The sequence below is a fragment of the Ambystoma mexicanum genome, chromosome 3q (assembly GCF_040938575.1).
Source record: "Ambystoma mexicanum isolate Mex_15411 chromosome 3q, UKY_AmexF1_1, whole genome shotgun sequence".
Lineage (NCBI taxonomy): Eukaryota > Metazoa > Chordata > Amphibia > Caudata > Ambystomatidae > Ambystoma > Ambystoma mexicanum.
In genome coordinates, this window is record NC_090926.1 from 209,995,960 (window position 1) to 210,001,959 (window position 6,000).

Consider the following 6,000-nt stretch of genomic DNA (forward strand, 5'->3'; position numbering starts at 1 on the left):
ACAATGAACGTTAGAAGGCATTGAATGGCCAAATACCAAAATCACCAAAAAAGGCCTTGGCACCAGGGGTGGGGGGGAACCCATGGCAGTTAAAATGTATTAATTTAATGTTACACATGTCAAAAAACAAACATACACAATACACAATAGATAAAACAGAATAAAAAAATAGAGTACACAATATCGATATATACTCATCTTCACATGATTACAGTTATCTAGGTAAAATACCTTCCTGTATCAACCACAGGAAATGTTAAAAAGAAGAAATGAATATTGCCTGTAAAAGGTAATGCTGATACTCAATTCAGGATAACCTAAGTCACAATTAATATGGTTATTTCTTATCACACTGTATAGCAGAGGGCCCAGTTTAGATTCAATCCGTGTCCATATGTTGTATAAAGCCACTAATAGGCTCATATTCCCAGAGTGTATGCAATATTGCCAAAAAGATCGATCGCCAATGGTTCCTAAATTATGTACATATTTGGCTAACATTGCCTGGATGGATTTAGCCATGACATGGCAGTTAAAAGGAATTATAGAGGAATAAATAAAGAGGAATATAGCAAAACTAATATACATTCAAACACAATGGTTCATACAAAATGGACAAAAAGTTATAGGAGCATCTCTCATAGCTCCTGGTTCCCCAGCAGTAGCTCCTGCCTTCAGGTTAATGCCCGACACGCAGGAGCTGGATGTAGCTCTTGCTCATTGAATCTCAATTGTGAACCCGGTACATCTAATGCCAAAATGTTTGGTTATACCAAAGCTTTTTTTTAAGCAAGACCCTTTCCCCCCACTTCTTCAAAGAGATCTCGTGTTGTGCTAACAAACGGATCTCCCTGCCTAATACCATCTCTCGGATAGTGAGGATGGTCACTGCTGGCTGCTGGAGCTCTGGGTGCATTGTGATGTCACTGTCATGCTGTAATCATGTATTACAGAATACTAGTCAAGAGATTGCCTTTTAACACATGTGACTTCTCAAGATAAACTGCAGTGGCCTGATTCACAAGGATTTGCACTGGTGTAAACACAGATACGTCTGTCAGCATATCTGATTTGCACCACGTACCTTACACCTGCTTCACAGAGGCTAACCTGGACATGCCTGGTGCAACGTTGAGGTGCTTACATGCAAATGTGATTCATGAAGCTCTGACCATTGGATTTCAGGGATATTTTAGGCATCTCCAGATTGGCTTCAGGTTTTAGCTTTGTGAATCGGGGATAAGGCCGCGGGTGCAAATCTGAGATGCCCAGGAGCTGGTCCTGATTGGCTCAAGTGAAAACCTCCGTCAACCAGGCTCCGGGCCTCTATTCAGAGATTCGAGTGCCCCAGTACAGGCCTGTATTGTATTTTCTTATTAAAAGTGATCTGTGAGGGTAAACCTCACTTGTATTAAGAAAATAAAATCAGACGCAGCTGGAATAAATGATTAAAGCAGGAAGGGCGGTCCCAAGGCATCTCAGATTTCTGTATATTTTTAAGGGTAATAGGTGTATTAGTAAGAGAATTGCCTCTGCCAGCCAGGGCACTCTTCAAAACCACTGGCATCACATTTAAGGCAACCACAGCCTGAAAACCAGCCAACCTAGCCACATAACGTGCAGGCTCCACTGGTGCGTGCTCCGCCGGGAGCCAGACCATTACGAGGCATGAGACGGTGGCACTGTAAGAGAAACTCAGGAAAGAGGACTTCTCTTGCAAAGCCCTGGCCTACTGGAACAGCATCCCCTCGCAATCAGGCCAGTTCCAAGGCTCCCCTAGGCGAGGAAGGAACTCAGGACCCTGGTATTAAGGGGATACTTAGGGGGCACTTTGGACCTGCAACATCTAGGTATATACCACTCCTGTAGTATGGGACACCCAAGCTACTATAGCATGCAAGCTTCCCTTCCACCGAAATCTGTGAGCTCCAAATGACTTGCCCAGCGCTCATCTGTTTCCCTGCTAGGTTTGATCTTTATAAATCCAATCCCAAAATAGAATTATTGCGGTCACAAAATACCAATGAGGATTGCAATATCTTTAGACTAGCTATGGTACTTTTTCTAACATAGCATAGTACGGGTTCTTTGTATGGTGCGCACATACCTGAAAAGCACCGACAGTCATTTTTAAAAGCAAAGCTACTGGCGTAAGGCAGTTTATTAGCCGTGATAGAAGCCAGGCTGTATTTTTTAATCAAATTTGAAAGGCTTAACAGCCCAGTTCTGTAGAACACAAGACTTGAATGCATGCTGCCTGTTTATTTGTTTCTAACTTCCATAAACAACTATAATAATAGAGTTCCTAATAAAATACATCTTTCTGGAGTTGGGTCGTTTGTTTCAAAAAGCAGGGGTCAATGCGAGAATAACTAAGGATCAGGTTTGTGGCAAAAGCTGCCATATTTGCAAATACCTCTGAAAAAATATTCTATGATGTGGGGGAAAGGAATGGGGCGAAAATCGGTTTTACCACAAAGTATAAGAGGGAAGAGGGACAGGGCCCTGTCTTTGAATGGGGGTCTAATAACAATAATATTTAGCATTTTACAAAGGCTCCTGGGGAACACACTTGCTGAATCCTTTTATGAGTTTCAGAAAGATGCAGTCCCAGTCGGCCACACTGCTACATATGCAGAACGTCCAGGTTACCAGCAGAATCGCGCGTCGGGCGCATTAACCCCTTGAACCATTAAAACGGGGCGTCATTAGGCGCTTTGGGCGAAGAGTTTCTATTTTCTGACTTGGTACTCAATTTGTTGAAAGGGTGGAAGGCTGAGTTAGAGCACACGTGGGTTCGACCACGCAGGTTACAATTATTAGATACGTCCACAACAGGCACATGAACCCACCAAGCTACCTTAGCGGCGAATCGGAACCAAAGGATGCGTGAGAGGGTATGGTGGGCGCTTACCCCGGGGTGTCGCTTCATTTGCCTTGCCAATGCGGAAAGCATCTGCCGAACTTTCATGATGGGGAACTCCTCTGTCGTCGCCCCAGAGACAGTCTCACTCCTCTTCCCCGTGGGTGCTGGGCCTCTGTGGCCGGGAGGGATGGAGCCTGTGGAGGCGGGGGGCGAGGGTGCTACTGGGCCCGCCCTCGCCAGGCCACCTTGCTGTACATCCCTGGAAGGGCGACTCCCACATTTGAATGAATGAGTGACTGAGCTTGTGCGACTCCGGTCTGGCAGTTTATCCGCCCACTGCGCTTCTGCCCTGGTGCAGCCGTCGTAGAGATAACTAAGAAAGGTTGACTTTCTTTCATAAAAGTGTGGGGGTGTGATGGTGTGCACACCACAGTGCACCTGAAAGATACGGTCATGAAAGTGAGGTCGTATGGTGCGCACCGGAAAAATAATGGTTTGTGACTAACGGCTATGATAGTAATACACCGTATATTTTCTAAGTAAACATCGCCATTCGGTTTAATGGGGTTCGAATCCAGGCCTGTCGTTTGCCTCCATACACCTCCCCACTTTTGGAGAGCGGGTGGAGCATGGTCGTGGGAGCAGGACCTTTTCCGCGGAGCGCGGGGTCGGCGCTGTGATCTGGTGGGAAAGGACTCTCCGGCAGATGTTTTGCACAAGTAACGCCTGCTTGGCCAGGAAGCTGATGTTTCCGAGACTCGCGAGGGCCTGGGACAGACCGTCCTAATCCAGGTCCCTCCCAGTGTCACTTCTGCAAGTTGCCATTTTTCTTTCTTGGCAATATATTGAAAAGCCGAGTCCCGTAGCTTTGCCCAGAACGGGCATTCGCCTGTTCATAAGGCGGGCGCCAGGCCGCTGAATAAGATATGCGTGCTAAGTCACACGACCTGCGCCCGCTTCCGCTCACGTGACGTCCCCAGAACGTATGGCAGTGGGCACCTGGCGAGCGTGATGTGCCCACGGGTGGGTGGACCGCCTGGCATTTCACTCAAGTCTGGTTACGAACTTCCAGGCCTGGTCTGCCATTGATTCTGTGGACTAGTAATTATTTGAAAGTTTATTTTTTATTTTGTATACATTTATTGTTTGATAATTTGCTGCAAACCTAGCACTGGAGAGCGCCAGGGTCGTCATACAATAAAACAAGTATGAAATATGAACAAGCTACATATGATAAAATACACAAGAAATAGTAGCCAATTTCACAACGGAAATCCCATTATTTATGCTATTGAAAATCATGTCAAACCTAAACAAAGAAGGAAAGCAACACCATACACGATTTAAAAAAAAGTTTCTCCCAAAACCAGGGCTCTAAAATTAAGTAAATCCTGTGTGGGTACATGGAAAAAAATAGGTCCAGTAGGTCTTGGCAAATCCGGGAAACTCTCGTGCTGATGCCGATATGCGCCAAATCCCTTGGCTCCGGAGACCACTAGAATGAACAGAAATTAATTTAGAGGCCAAGTATCACAGGGAATAATTTGCAATGACCTTATGGGCCACACCAGGTACTTCATACAATATTCTGGCATGAAAGGTTGCCAGTGCAAACAGAGGTAACATGGTCGCACTTTATGGCCTTGACCATGCCCTGTCTGTGGCGTGAAATGAGGGGAGGGAGAGTGGGCTGAGGAAACCCTCACAGAGCTGTATTTCCAGTGTCATTGAAATCCCCAAAGTCTGAGCTAGCAATCAAACATGGACAGAAGAGAGAAAAGGTTGAAATTCCTTGAGGGATTATAAGTATAAATGAGCAGGTTTCACTTTCGCATTGAGGTCAGGGGTAAAAGAAAGTGAAGGAATGAAGTGTAGAATCCAAAGACTTCACAGGTGAAACAGAAACTCAAGGCTCACCAGCCACCAGAAAACCAAGAGAGAATAGAGTTCCTCTGTGATGGATGAAAGAAATTCATTTATTAAAGTGATGACTTTAAGAAAATGGGAAGACATCCAGGTCGCCATCCTGAGAAGACAGTCCCGGAGATGGTGGATATTGCCACTGGAAATAACTTCTTGGATATCATCGACGTACCGGTGCATTGCGATCCCCCAGCTGGCAGCCAGGTCCGCCAGCATCTCTGTATACAGATTGAACGATATGGGTGACAAGATCAACCGCTGGGGCACTCCAAATGGCACTGGAATGGGCTCAGTATGTCTCCAGCCTAGAGTCACCAACTCCTGATGGTTGGCCAGAATGAATTGGAATCCCTGAAGGACTCCGCCCTCCCCAGCCTAGCCGACACTCAGCCAATATAATAGGATGTCAAAGAACACCCCATGGTGCATCATGCCAACTGCCACCAAGAGATCCAATAACACCAGCAAGCAGGCGCAACCCAAGCCCTGTACCAAGTAGATATCATCAAGGTCCTGCAATGCAACATTCTGTGTACTGAAGCCAGACGGGAAGCCAGATTGACACAGGACAAGGAGATGTTGATCCCTCAGCCATCTGTTTAACTGGACAGAGAATACGTTTTCCAGACATTTTCCTAAACGAGGGAAACCATCTCACTGGTCGATAGATGTAAAAGAGTTTCAGAGGAACACTTTACTAATAAGGGAGTTACATGTTTGGTCTTAAAAGAGGCAGGGTGGGGGCCACTTTTGAGCAAGGAACATATTAAGAATGTATTACTAAAACGCTGCAAAGCTCTAAACCATTCTGTTTTTTTGATGTGGGGCCAGGACCTTCATCATAAAAAGTTAGTTTAGTTGAACTCATGAAAAATGAGAGCCCTTCAGAATCTCCATGTCGAAAATCAGACCAAATCAAAGGGGATTTACAGGACAGAAAGTCCGAAGCAGGATCAGAAGATTGAATATTCTCGCACATTGCAGACATTATTGTCTGGAAAACAATGGGACAAACTCCTGGCAATTGTTGTTAAAAAAATGAGGTAGCCGGCTCTGCAGAGGATATTTTAAAGTTTTCCAGAATCTCCAAACAAGGAAATCATGTTAATAGCAGATGGCAAAGGTTGCGCTGTTGCGGTTACGGATACGCAGAAATACATAAGGGAAGCATACAGACATTTCCTTGGTACAAGTTATTTGCGATTACCTCA

At 45.4% G+C, this 6,000-nt stretch overlaps 1 long non-coding RNA gene across 2 annotated transcripts in view; it reads right to left on the minus strand.

Annotated features, from left to right (window-relative positions):
* The window catches only part of LOC138582336 (uncharacterized), a 151,181-nt gene extending 147,487 nt beyond the window's left edge, over positions 1-3,694 (minus strand). Inside the window, exon 1 of one of the 2 annotated variants that reach the window (XR_011305008.1) lies at positions 2,915-3,694. This is a non-coding gene — a long non-coding RNA (uncharacterized lncRNA). The remainder of the gene's footprint in view (positions 1-2,914) is intronic. The other variant, XR_011305009.1, reaches the window with a different exon arrangement.
* Positions 3,695-6,000: the final 2,306 nt, after the last annotated feature.